This window comes from Monodelphis domestica, chromosome 3 (genome assembly GCF_027887165.1).
Source record: "Monodelphis domestica isolate mMonDom1 chromosome 3, mMonDom1.pri, whole genome shotgun sequence".
Taxonomy (NCBI): domain Eukaryota; kingdom Metazoa; phylum Chordata; class Mammalia; order Didelphimorphia; family Didelphidae; genus Monodelphis; species Monodelphis domestica.
In genome coordinates this window covers 236292998-236306482 of record NC_077229.1, presented here as the reverse complement: position 1 = coordinate 236306482, position 13485 = coordinate 236292998, and the positions used below count along the sequence as shown (strand labels likewise).

At 35.9% G+C, this 13485-nt stretch overlaps 1 pseudogene; it reads right to left on the bottom strand.

The window, feature by feature from the left end:
* Nucleotides 1-9602: 9602 nt before the first annotated feature.
* Nucleotides 9603-11549, bottom strand: LOC100021145 (14-3-3 protein theta-like; annotated as a pseudogene).
* Between the last annotated feature and the right edge of the window lie 1936 nt (nucleotides 11550-13485).

Here is a 13485-nt window from a genome sequence, read left to right as displayed (position 1 = left end):
TCGAAAAACAAAGAGCATCGAACACCTGAAAAGGTAAATATGAAAGGGAAAAGGAGAAAAATGTTATCTTTTTCTTTTACCCAAACTCTCTTCTATAAGGACTACATATATATCAATCTATATATATTAATATATGGAAAATATAATGTGTAAATACGGGGAAAAGAAAAATCAAATAGAATAATCTTTCTCACACAAAGATTCACAAGGGAAGGGGAGGGGAAGAAAACTCCTATTAGAAGGAGAGGAAGAGAGTTTTTACTTAAACCTTACTCTCAGGGAAATCAACTCTGAGAGGGAAAAACATCCAGGTCCATTGGGATCTTGAATTCTATCTTACCCAACAAGGGTAGGGATAAGGGAAAACCAAGGGGGTGAAGGGGGGAAGTAAAAAAAAAAGGGGAGGGAAGGAGAGTGGGGAGGGGGAGGGAACAATTGGGAGGGGCTAGAAAGGGAAACATATCAAGGGATGGGACAAGGGGGACTGATTTAAAGTAAATCACTGGATTAAAAGGTTAGAGCTAAAGAAGAAAGGTTAGAATTAGGGAAGGATATCAAAATGCCAGAGAATTCACAAGTCACAATCATAACTTTGAACGTGAATGGGATGAACTCACCCATAAAATGTAGACAAATAGCAGATTGGATTAGAACCCACAACCCTACCATTTGTTGTCTTCAAGAAACACACATGAGGAGGGTAGACACCCACAAGGTCAGAATTAAAGGATGGAGTAAAACCTTCTAGGCCTCAACTGATAGAAAGAAGGCAGGAGTTGCAATCATGATATCTGACAAAGCCAAAGCAAAAATAGACCTGATTTAAATGGATAGGAAACATAATTATATTTTATTAAAAGGGACTTTAGATAATGAGGAAATATCACTAATCAACATGTATGCACCAAATAATATAGCACCCAAATTTCTAATGGAGAAACTAAGAGAATTGAAGGAAGAAAGATTTGAACCAACCACTATCAAATTAAGATAAATCAAATAAAAAAATAAGTAAGAAAGAGGTAAAAGAAGTGAATGAAATCTTAGAAAAATTAGAATTAATAGACATATGGAGAAAAATAAATAGGGACAAAAAGTAATAAACCTTCTTCTCAGCATGACATGGCACATTCACAAAGATTGACCATACACTAGGTCACAGAAACATGGCATACAAATGCAGAAAAGCAGAAACAATAAATGCAGCCTTTACAGATCACAAGGCAATAAAAATAATGATCAGTAAGGGACATGGAAAAAGAAATAAAAAATTAATTGGAAATTAAACAATATGACTCTCCAAAGTCTTTTAGATAGAGAAGAAATCACAGAAACAATTAATAATTTCATCAAGGAAAATGACAATGGCGAGACATCCTTTCAAACCTTTTGGGATGCAGCCAAAGCAGTAATCAGAGGTAAATTCATATCCCTGAGTGCATATATTAACAAACTAGGGAGAGCAGAAATCAATCAATTGGAAATGCAAATAAAAAACTCAAAAGAGATCAAATTAAAACCCCCCAGCAGAAAGCCAAACTAGAAATCCTAAAAATTAAGGGAGAAATTAATAAAATAGAAAGTGATATAACTATTGATTTAATAAATAAGACTAGAAGCTGGTACTTTGAAGAAACAGAAAAAATAGACAAAGTACTGGTCAATATAATTAAAAAATGGAAAGAAGAAAAGCAAATTAACAGCATCAAAGATTAAAAGGGGGATATAACATCCAATGAAGAGGAAATCAAGGCAATCATTAAAAATTACTTTGCCCAATTATATGGCAATAAATACAGCAATCTAGGTGATATGAATGAATATATACAAAAATACAAACTGCCTAGACTAACAGAAGAGGAAAAAGAATTCTTAAATAATCCCATATCAGAAAATGAAATCCAATAGGCCATCAAAGAACTCCCTAAGAAAAAATCCCCAGGGCCCGAAGGATTCACAAGTGAATTCTACCAAACATTCAGAGAAGAGTTAATCCCAATACTATACAAAGTATTTGACATAATAAGCAAAGAGGGAATTCTACCAAACTCCTTTTATGACACAAACATGGTACTGATTCCCAAACCAGGCAGATCAAAAACACAGAAAGAAAATTATAGACCAATCTCCCTAATGAATATAGATGCAAAAATCTTAAATAGGATACTAGCAAAAAGACTCTAGCAAGTGATCAGAAGGGTCATCCACCATGATAAAGTAGGATTTATACCAGGGATGCAGGGCTGGTTCAATATTAGGAAAACCATCCACATAATTGACCACATCAACAAGCAAACTAGCAAGAACCACATGATTATCTCAATAGATGCAGAAAAAGCCTTTGATAAAATACAACACCCATTCCTATTAAAAACACTAGAAAGATAAGAATATGAGGGTTGTTCCAAAAAATAATAAACAGTATATATGTAAAACCATCAGCCAATATCATCTGCAATGGGGATAAACTAAGTGCATTCCCAATAAGATCAGGATTAAAACAAGGATGCCCATTATCACCTCTACTATTTGACATTGTACTAGAAACACAAGCAGTAGCAATTAAAGAAGAAAAAGAAGTTGAAGGCATCAAAATAGGCAAGGAGGAGACTAAGCTATCGCTCTTTGCAGATGACATGATGGCCTACTTAAAGAATCCTAGAGATTCAACCAAAAAGCTAATTGAAATAATCCAGAACTTTAGCAAACTTGCAGGATACAAAATAAACCCGCATAAGTCATCAGCATTTCTATACATCTCCAACATAATTCAGCAGCAAAAACTAGAAAGAGAAATCCCATTCAAAATCACCTTAGACAAAATAAAATACCTACGAATCGATCTCCTGAGACAAACACAGGAACTACATGAACACAACTGAAAAACACTCTCCACACAACTAAAACTAGACTTGAGCAATTGGAAAAACATTAACTGCTCATGGGTAGAATGAGCCATTATAGTAAAAATGACCATCCTGCCCAAATTTATCTATCTATTTAGTGCCATACCCATAGAACTTCCAAAAAATTTCTTTACTGATTTAGAAAAAAAATAAAACAAAGTTCATTTGGAATTAGAAAGGATCAAGGATATCCAGGGAAATAATGGAAAAAAATACATGGAAGGGGGCCTTGCAGTCCCAGATCTAAAACTATATTACAAAGTAGCAGTCATCAAAACAATTTGGTACTGGCTAAGAGAGAAAGGAGGATCAGTGGAATAGACTTGGGGCAAGTGACCTCAGCAAAACAATATATGATAAACCCAAAGATCCCAACTTTGGGGTAAAAAAAACCACTATTCTATAAAAACTGCTGGGAAAACTGGAAGACAGTGTGGGAGAGATTAGGACTAGTTCAACACCTCACACCCTACACCAACATAAATTCAAAATGGGTGACTGACATGCACATAAAGAAGGAAACTATAAGTAAATTAGGTAAACACAGAATAGTATGTATGTCAGACCTTTGGGAAGTGAAAGACTTTAAAACCAAGCAAGACATAGAAAGAGTCACAAAATGTAAAATAAATAATTTCAACTACATCAAACTAAAAAGCTTTTGTACAAACAAAACCAATATAACTAAAATCAGAAGGAAAGGAACAAATTGGGTAACATTCTTCATAAAAACCTCTGACAAAGGTCTAATTACTCAACTTTACAAAGAGCTAAATCAATTGTATAAAAAATCAAGCCATTCTCCAATTGATAAATGGGCAAGGGACATAAAAAGGCAGTTCTCAGCCAAGGAAATCAAAACTATTAATAAGCATATGAAAAAGTGCTCTATATCTCTTATAATCAGAGAGATGCAAATCAAAACAACTCTGAGGTATCACCTCACACCTAGCAGATTGGCTAACATGACAGCAAAGGAAAGTAATGAATGCTGGAGGGGATGCGGTAAAGTAGGGACATTAATTCATTGCTGGTGGAGTTGTGAAGGGATCCAACCATTCTGGAGGGCAATTTGGAACTATGCCCAAAGGGCAATAAAAGACTGTCTGCCCTTTGATCCAGCCATAGCACTGCTGGGTTTGTACCCCAAAGAGATAATGTGGAAAAAGACTTGTACAAGAATATCCATAGCTGTGCTCTTTGTGGTGGCCAAAAATTGGAAAATGAGGGGATGCCCTTCAATTGGGGAATGGCTGAACAAATTGTGGTATATGTTGGTGATGGAATACTATTGTGCTAAAAGGAATAATAAAGTTGAGGAATTCCATGGAGACTGGAACAACCTCCAGGAAGTGATGCAGAGTGAAAGGAGCAGAACCAGGAAAACACTACAGGAACTGATACTTTGTGGTACAATTGAAGGTAATGGACTCCTCCACTAGGGACAATGCAATGTTTCTGAACAATCTGCAGGGATCTAAAAAACACTATCTACAAGCAGAGGATAAACTGTGGGAGTAAAAACACTGATGAAAAGCAACTGCTTGACTACAGGGGCTGAGAGGAAATGACTGAGGAGAGACTCTAAATGAACACTCTAGTGCAAATACCAACAACATGGAAATGGGTTCGGACCAAGAACACATGTGAAACCCAGTGGAATTGTGCACCGGCTATGGGAGAAATGGTGGGAGTGGAAGGGGGGAAGAAAAGATAATGATCATTGTTTCCAATGAATAATGTTTGTAAATAACCAAATAAAATAATGTTTAAAAAGTCAAAAAAAATAAAAAAAATAAAGATGGAGTGCCACCCAAACCCTTCCCCCCAGTGCTAAATATTGTTTCCCCCTTCCCTTCAGAGGCAGTGTACCATGCTCCCCACCCCCAGCCTGCCTCTTCCCTTACCTTACTCTGGGAGGGAAAAAGCATTCCCATTGGGTGGCTGGGTAGAGGAGCAGATGATATGAAAAAAATGTCATCAGGTACCATGGAGTGAGGAGGGGTGCAGCTACACCCAACTCCCTCTACCTTTCCAGTAATGAACTCTGAGAAAGAGGCTGTGTGTCCACAGAGAGCTCTCTGAGTGCCATCTTTGGCACCCTTGTTATAAGTTCACCTTCACTGTCCTACATTGTTAGGCAATTCATTTTTGAATTAAACTTTTCACTAGATTAGTGCAATGGCATAGGTAAACACTTTGAAAAATATTATTTTGATTACATCAGAGTTTGAAAAAAATTTCAATTTGTTTTACATGAAAATCATATTCACTCAGACAATTTTGGCCTAAACATCTCTACAAGAAAAAAGAAAAAAACATTAAATGAAAAATATGTGTTATCCACAGTGATATGCAGATAAATGGATGTTATGTTAAAAATGTCTCTTACTATGCATATATAAATACATTTTACTCTGTCCCAACCCTGAGCTCTAGAAACAATATTCAAACCAATATTAATTAGCATTCATGAAAAGGATGTCATTTAATTCTTCTCTGGTTCCATTCATCATCCCTGTGATTTTTCAGAACAAAATACTGCTTGGAACTTAGAAGTCAATTCTTCCACTATACATATACATATACAGATATGCATAGGCATATGCATGTTAGACATAGGTATGCATATATTCATTAAAACACATATGACTGTTTGTAAATGCAATACATAGGTACAGTTGTTTGGTTATATGTACATGTATATATATATATATATACATGTTTGTGTGTGAGTATATATTAATCCTCTCTTAGAATTTAGGTATCTTATAGAAAGGGATTTTCTTGCTTTTTTATTTGTATCCATGGTGCAGAAAGAACTGATGGAATATGAATTTGGATCCAAACATACCATTTTTCACTTTATTTTGGCGTTTGTGTGTGTGTGTTTTGTTGTTATTTTATGTCTTCTTCCACAGCATGACCAGTGTAGAATTATATTTTGCATGCTTACACATGTATAATATAAATGGAGTTACTTGTGAACTCAGGGAGAGGTGAAGAAAGGAAAGTGGGAGGGAGATGGTTTAGAGCTCAAAATTTTGGGAAACAAATGTTATAATTTGTTATTGTATATAATTGGGAAAAATTATATTATAAAAATTAAATGCATTTTTCAAAACACCATGTTTCAAATGAGTTAAAAGCTGGCTCCAACCATGAGTTTCTGATAGGGTTAAATATTATTATGTTCCTTAATTTCACCCAACTACAAGATATAAATATTTTTATATATTCAAACTCAAAATAAGTGCAGTATTCATTTAATCAGCCTGAATCCCTAACCTATATATTCTTAAAAACTTTTCTAATCACCCTATCTGCAGGACTAAAAATAGATAATGGTGCCCATAGCAACAAAATGTTATTGGTTTCTAACTAGTAAGATAGTAGTAAAATATAAATATCTTTGGGAGTAATGATACTTTGCTGAAAATATGGGCTGGCATTTAAAAGCAGCCATAAGGAGATTTGGAAAGAAAACTTTAAATATCTCTCCAATGTTAATGGGATGGACTTGACTGCAAGAAGTAGGTAAAGATGCAGAAAAGGGGGGGGAAGTATGGAATCATACCATGAAAATATAAATAATTGGAATATCTGATAGATATGAGTAAGATCTGACTGACCACTCTTCCATATTTTCAACTATCACTCAGGAATTTAGCAACATTTAGTTGAACTTGATTTGAGATATTCACAAATTTGACATCTTGACTTAATTAGTATTCATACAAAATGCTTATTTATGTCCTTTCATTGCATTTTGATACAGGAAAAAGTACTGATTTATTTTCAAGGCCTTCATAGTATCTACATATAGAGAATTCTGATGTAATACAACCTAATTCTTTATAGAAAAAAAAGAATGTAGGGCATGGCCATGTTTATTAGACAGGCTATATGTGTATATGGTTTTGAATCAGAAGGAGCAACTAAAGCTACTGGTGATGGCAATGGTGTTAGTAGTGGTAGTGGTCATAACAACTTTAATATTTATAAAATAATTTATAGCATCCCATTTGAGCCTCATGATATTCTTATAGTCAGTACTAAAATTCTATTTCCTACTTTAAAAAAAAGAAGCTCATAAAGGCTAATTGAGTTATTCAAGTTTATGTAGCTAGTGAGAAATGGAACTATAACTTACATCTTTTAATTCCGAGATCAGAATACTTTCTTACTATATTCTTCATTAGAGATATTTCAGTGACTTCAGGATAAACACGAAATTGTCATGTTCCTTCAGCAAAGTCTGGCATCATCTTAAGCAGGCAAGGTAAGATTTAAAACTATAATAATAAATCAATTTAGTACCTTCTACATGCAATTTTATTTTGTTGGATGGTGTTAATGGGAAAAGTAAAGAGATATAGTTGGGAAATGTACTTCAGAGAAGTTATTTATTATATTTATTTAACTGTTGTCTTTCGTCTAAAACACCTTTTCAGAATGTGATCAAAACTTACCTTTCTAGTTTTATTATGTTACTTCTTTTTTGTATTTTTTCATTGAAATTGTTCTCTTATTCTTCTTCACACATTCCACTCCATCTCATATTTCCATGCTTTTGTATTTTGTATTGTAATATCCCCTATGCCTATAATTTAATACCTCCTTACCTCTGCTTTTTGGAATTCCCAGATTACTTTAAGACTGATGTCAAGTGCCACTTTCTATTTGAGTCACTTTCTGATACTTCCAATTGCTATTGCTATTATCAGAATTTTAATTTTGAGGTTGCTTTCTATCTTAATTTTTATTTTAAAGAATTTGCTTAAAAACAAAAGAAAAGATTTTGAAAAAAAATAATTTTAAATGATTGATTTAAATTTTTAATGTTAAAATATTTAAATTATCCCAGCAGAGAGAAATGGTAAAAGATAAATAGATAGATTTCATGAATGAGCATCAACTTATTGCTAATAGACGACAGTTTAGCCATGAAGCCTTTCCTTCCTAACTCCAGAAAGTAAATCAAACTGTTTCCAATGATGTCTTCCTACTTGAGAGCTTAAACCTTCTCTTCCTTCCTTCTCTCATTTTGGAGGATGAAAAAAAAATCCCAAAAACCCTTCATTGCAAGTAACCTGTATGCTGAAGCGATTCCTTCATAGAATTTTAAGTCAATTGAAAATGTTTCCCCCTTCCATTTTACTTTTTTTCTTTGTGGAATAAAATAATTAATATATATATACATATATATGTACATATAACACATTAATAAGTTACTATTAATGAAATTAATAAATAAAATATATTAAAAGCACAAAACCTCTCATGTCCCAGATAATTTTTTTAAAGTTTCATTTTTCCTAATTATATATGTACAATTCTTAATTATCATTTTCTCACATTTTTTGATCCATGTTCTCTCTCTCCTTCCTAGTCCTCCTTCTTCAAGATGGGAATTAATAGGATATAGGTCATGAGTTATTATACAATATATTTCTATTTTTTTCATGTTGAGAGGGTCTATATCACTTAAAATAGAGAAAAATCCATGAAGGAAATATAAGTGAGGAGTATCATGCTTTAATCTGCATTTAGATTTTGTCAATTCTTTCTGTAGCAGTGAACAGACTTTTTTATCATGGGTCCTTTGGAGGTGTCCTTAAGCCTTACATTGTTAATAACACTTAAAATATCCCCAAAAGATTTTAGTACTTTATTGCTGCCACTGTGTACAACATTCTCCTACCAGCATATCTTTTATTGCTAAACTGGAAATGAGGCTTTCTAGCTGGTTATGTTTGATAATAGTGCATTATCTACTTGCTTTCCCCATTTCTCCATTTTCTATATACCAAAGACAGTGATAAAACATTTACAGTAATGCCTCAATTTTTGTTGACATTGGTTATTGTTGGCTTCAGTTTTTTATTGATTTTTTTCCTTGAAAAATTTCTCTCTGTTTTCATGGGTTGCCTCAGATTTTGTTGGCTTGCCCACTTGACCTTGCTGCTAATTTTGTGAAAACAAAGGGCAACTTTTTTTCTCATTCTCTTGCTCATTGTGAGTAATACATGCTTTGAAAAGCAAATAGATCCATTTATCCACACAAATAGCAAACAAAAGTCAGATAAAGCATACAGAGAAGAATATATACCTAACAATATGCAAAATGAATGAGCTCTCTCATTGGGAGTAAGATATCTCATCTCAGTCAAGTAGAAATTCTCCCATAGTATCTCAACTGAGAAGAGGGACACAATCAAGGTAACAACTCTACATGTCAGTCTCTTTCAAAAGTCTTTCCATATAGTGCCTTGATACCTAAGGTCCTTATGGAGGGGGATTCCCCTTCTAAACAATAGTCTCTCTCTCTCTCCCCTCTTCTCTGTCTTCTTTATGCTAAGAAGAGTCTTCAGAAAGGTAAATGTCATGTTATATGTTCATTTATTCTTTGCATTAGTCTTTTATATTCATTTTATATTGATTTCTTATTGTTTTTAGTATTAAGCACTATATTCTCTATAAAATGTGTTTTTATGTATTTATGTATTTTGGAGGGTCTAGAATGAAGTAATTGGATTTACATTGATTCATATGGAAATAATTGCCTCAGTTTTCCTTGATTTTAGATTTCCTAGATTGTTTTCAGTGTGATTAACAAAGAAAACCTAGGTATCACTGTATAATTGTCTTATCTTTATCTGGAAAAAATACCCATGAAATACAACCAGTAAGCAATTTTTTTTTTATAAAATGTAATTTTATTTTATGTTACTTTGCTGTTACATAGGGCATAACATTTTCACAAGGCTTTTTTGGGACTACAATCAATGATTAGCAACACACAATAGTGGTCCAAACTTTCTAAGTAACGATCACTGGGCAAACGTGACACCCTCTCACATGTGCACAAATCTGCATGGAAAAGTACTAAAAATGTTAGGCCTGGACTCGTGTATTTCCAATGGTTTCCCCCATTCTAGTGTATTAAGAAATGACATGCACTTTAATTTGCCAAAAAGTAACATTTGTATTCTGGTAGTTACATGCTACTTCTATTACATAGTAAAGTGGACACCAGAACTATAAAGGCAGGAGTGTGAGTGAACTTTTATTGAGAGGGAAATTGTCAAACGAAACAGCAGCAACTGAAGAGTAAGAAAATCTCCTGCTGTCACAGACATACTGTGGACTCCATAACTTATTTTATAGTAGGCAGATTTCAGTTCATGATCCCTAACCCTAAAATGCCAAACCTGTTTCCATTTGACCCAATACTTCCAGATTCCTCTTTAAAGGAATATATAATAAGAAGAGCATGTGAAAGTTGTTTGCTGAAAGGAAAACCTTAAAAAATATGGTAGGAATATGGGGGAGAGAAGCTATGTAAAACACTTGAGTTGCATTTAACTACATTTTCATATCTTCACTGTAATACAAAACACAGTCACTTGCAGAACTGGTTCAGATTTTTAAATACCAGATACACTTTTGTCCTCTACATAAGTGTTTGGAAGTTACTTATGTTTATATGAAATGAAGCTATTAATACTTTTCTAGAGCAGTAACCACACACCAGGAAGGCCAGGACAAACACAAATCAAGGAAAGGAGTTTTCCCAAAGCTGCAGTGTGAAAAGACTATAAACGATTGATTTCCATACACACGGATGGGTTCTCTTTTGCTATAGGAAATCCAAGTGGAGCTCTAAGGAATGGAGATGTGTAAAAAGGTTACTTGAGAGAAAGGAAGATGGCACCCTGTATGAATTTTAATTTTCTGCACCTTCTGCAGCATCACATTCTTCTCCTGCACTGTCTGATGTCCATAATGTTAGCTTGTCTCTAAGCAACTGCATGATAAGGGTACTGTCTTTGTATGAGTCTTCATTCAGTGTATCAAGTTCTGCAATGGCCTCATCAAAAGCCATTTTAGCCAGTGTGCAGGTGAGTTCTGGGTTATTAAGGATCTCATAGTAAAATACAGAAAAGTTAAGAGCTAGCCCCAGGCAAATTGGATGTGTAGGTTGCATCTCTTTCTTGCTGATGTCAAATGCTTCTTGATAAGCTCCTTGGGAATTATCTATTGTGTTTTCTGTCATCACCACAGGCAACTTCAGCAAGGTATCGGAATTGGTCTCCCTTCATTTTCAGATAGAAGACTTTGCTCTCTGGATTGGTCGCATTGGCTATTAAAAACTTGTCCAACAATTCCAGAATAGTGGTGCAGATGGATCTTAGTTCACACTCCACTTTCTCCTGGTAGTCCTTGACCAGCTGCATCTTCTTGTCACTGGTGTCGGTTTTCTGCTCAATGCTGGAAATGACCCTCCAAGCTGACCTTCGCCCCCCCCCCCCACTACATTCTTGTAGGCCACCAAGAGCAGGTTGCACTCCTCGTTGGAGAGCTCGGCCCCCTGCTCGGTCACCGCCTTCATGCAGGTGGCCATGTCATCATAGCGCTCGGCCTGCTCTGCCAGCTTGGCCTTCTGGATCATCTTGGTCTTCTCCATAGTGGACAGGTTGCGGTTGGGAGTGGGGGTGGTGGCGGCAGCAGCAGGGCTTCAGGGAGAGGGAGAAGCAGCTCCAAAGGTGGGGGCAGGAGACAATAAACTCAGATCAGTTAAGAGTCCTCGAAAGTCTTCACCGTCACACCTCCAATCGCCCCTACTTTGATCTGCTTTAGGCTTTGGCAAAGGAGCCTCCCTGTCTCACCCTACCCCCAAGCCACCAGTAAGCAAATTTAAACAGCAAAGAAACACTTCCTAGTAAATAATGCAGATTTTTACCAAGCTGAGAATAAAGGAAAAGAAGCACAAGGTAGGGTTGAGTAACCATTATTAGTTGTGAAATGTGAAGAAGCTGGCACCAGGGGAAAAGTGCCAGGCTGAAGAGTACATGGATCTGATTACCTAGATGGGGGAGGGACCCCAGGAGACTGGAATCTTGAGGGGCAGAAAGGTCCCTCTGAAGAGCAGTTGGTCTCTCAGTCTGGAAAAGCTGAAGAGGGAGGGCTGGATAAGATTTTCTCCTGAGGGTTACCCACTTTTTTCCTGCTTGTGACTGGAAATTCTCCCTCCCCACATTTCCAATTGAAAATACTATTGAAGAGAAACCTGAGAAAGGCATTTTGAATCTCTGTCAGACTTTACCTAAACTCCTGATGCCCAGGGTCTGAACTGTAGCCAAGGGGCCAAACCCAGGGTCAGCCAACCTGACTGTCTCTCAGGAGGCTCACATTTCCAAAGTCTTAGTTCTCCCCAAACTCAAGGAGGGTAGAAAAAAAGGGTTTAGCTCAAGAAAGGGATCTCCTTTTCCCCACTATCCTTTCCCATTCTTTTCCCTATCAGTTATTCCTTTATGTTACCCTGATTGAGTTAATTGACATTAAAGTAGTTATCTCTTCCCCAAGCTTTGAATCAAGTGTGAGTAAGCAGATCAAGGTGAGAGACATCTTCCTAAGAAGAAACCCCTCAGTCTATAGTATTTGAGGAGGGGCAAGGGGAAGAGGGACAGGAGCAAATCTGAGAGAAGTCATAGCTGAGAATGTAAGACTGAAGGGGGAGAATCTTCAAACCCCCTCTCCTCTCTCTGAGCCAACCTAAACATCAGCTATTTCTCCTAGATCCTGTTTCTTTTTATCACTCCCAACCCTTTTCTCCATTACAGAAATATAACAAAGGGGTAATAGGAGGCAAATTTCAGAACAAGATAACTATTTATAAGGTGTGAACCTAGTAACAAAGAGGTCTCTGGTCTCTGGTGTGTCTCTATTTGTGTCAAAGACCCTGAAGTAAGGACTGACAGTGCCTCTTTAACCTAGTTAAGTCTTCCTTCTGATAGGCCTGACTACATCATTTGTACTTCTTCTGAAAAAGGCAAGGCAATCTTGATTGGTGAACATTTCAATAAGATATTTAATTAGTACTTCTTCATTGGGGAGGGTGGGATGGGGTGTGTGGCAAGAGTAATGCTCAGGTGAAAGGATTAGTCTGCAGCTTAGAAAAGTGGGGTGGTTGTCAGATAAGACTCATGTCCCTCTCTGATACTTATGGAAAGCTAGCACTTCTTGGAGATTCAATTGCTTCCATAAACCTTGACTAGGAAAACAAAATCCATCTCTATCAGGTTTCCCTCAGATAGAAGAGGTTACCCTATACCTTGATTAGAAAGAAAGGACATGAAACGTGTCCCCTGGGAAAGAATTAGCTCAAGTTGCTTAACAGGAGACTTGTAAAACCCTTATAGCTCTAACTGCTGTAAGGGTTTTAAAAACAGATACCTTCAGGGCTGCTCTCACCCTTCACAAAGGTTTGCCCATCAGGAATGGAGCCTGAGAAAAATGAGGAAAAAATGAATCACAGAGTGAATATGGTTATTAAATAATACAGCATACTATTAAGTTTCCTCATAATTGTTCTAACATTTTTTTGAGGTAGACATAGTATAGTTACTTCATTTTGTAATTTCTTAGTAAACCCAAGCAAAAAAACAAAGGCAGATTAAAGGCCTCAGGTGTGAAGATTGGATTTAGCTATCTCCTGATTGTAACAATTAAGATACTTAGCTCTTCCTTTACTGGGAAGATTGATTGTAATGCATAATTAAATTTGTAGATTTTA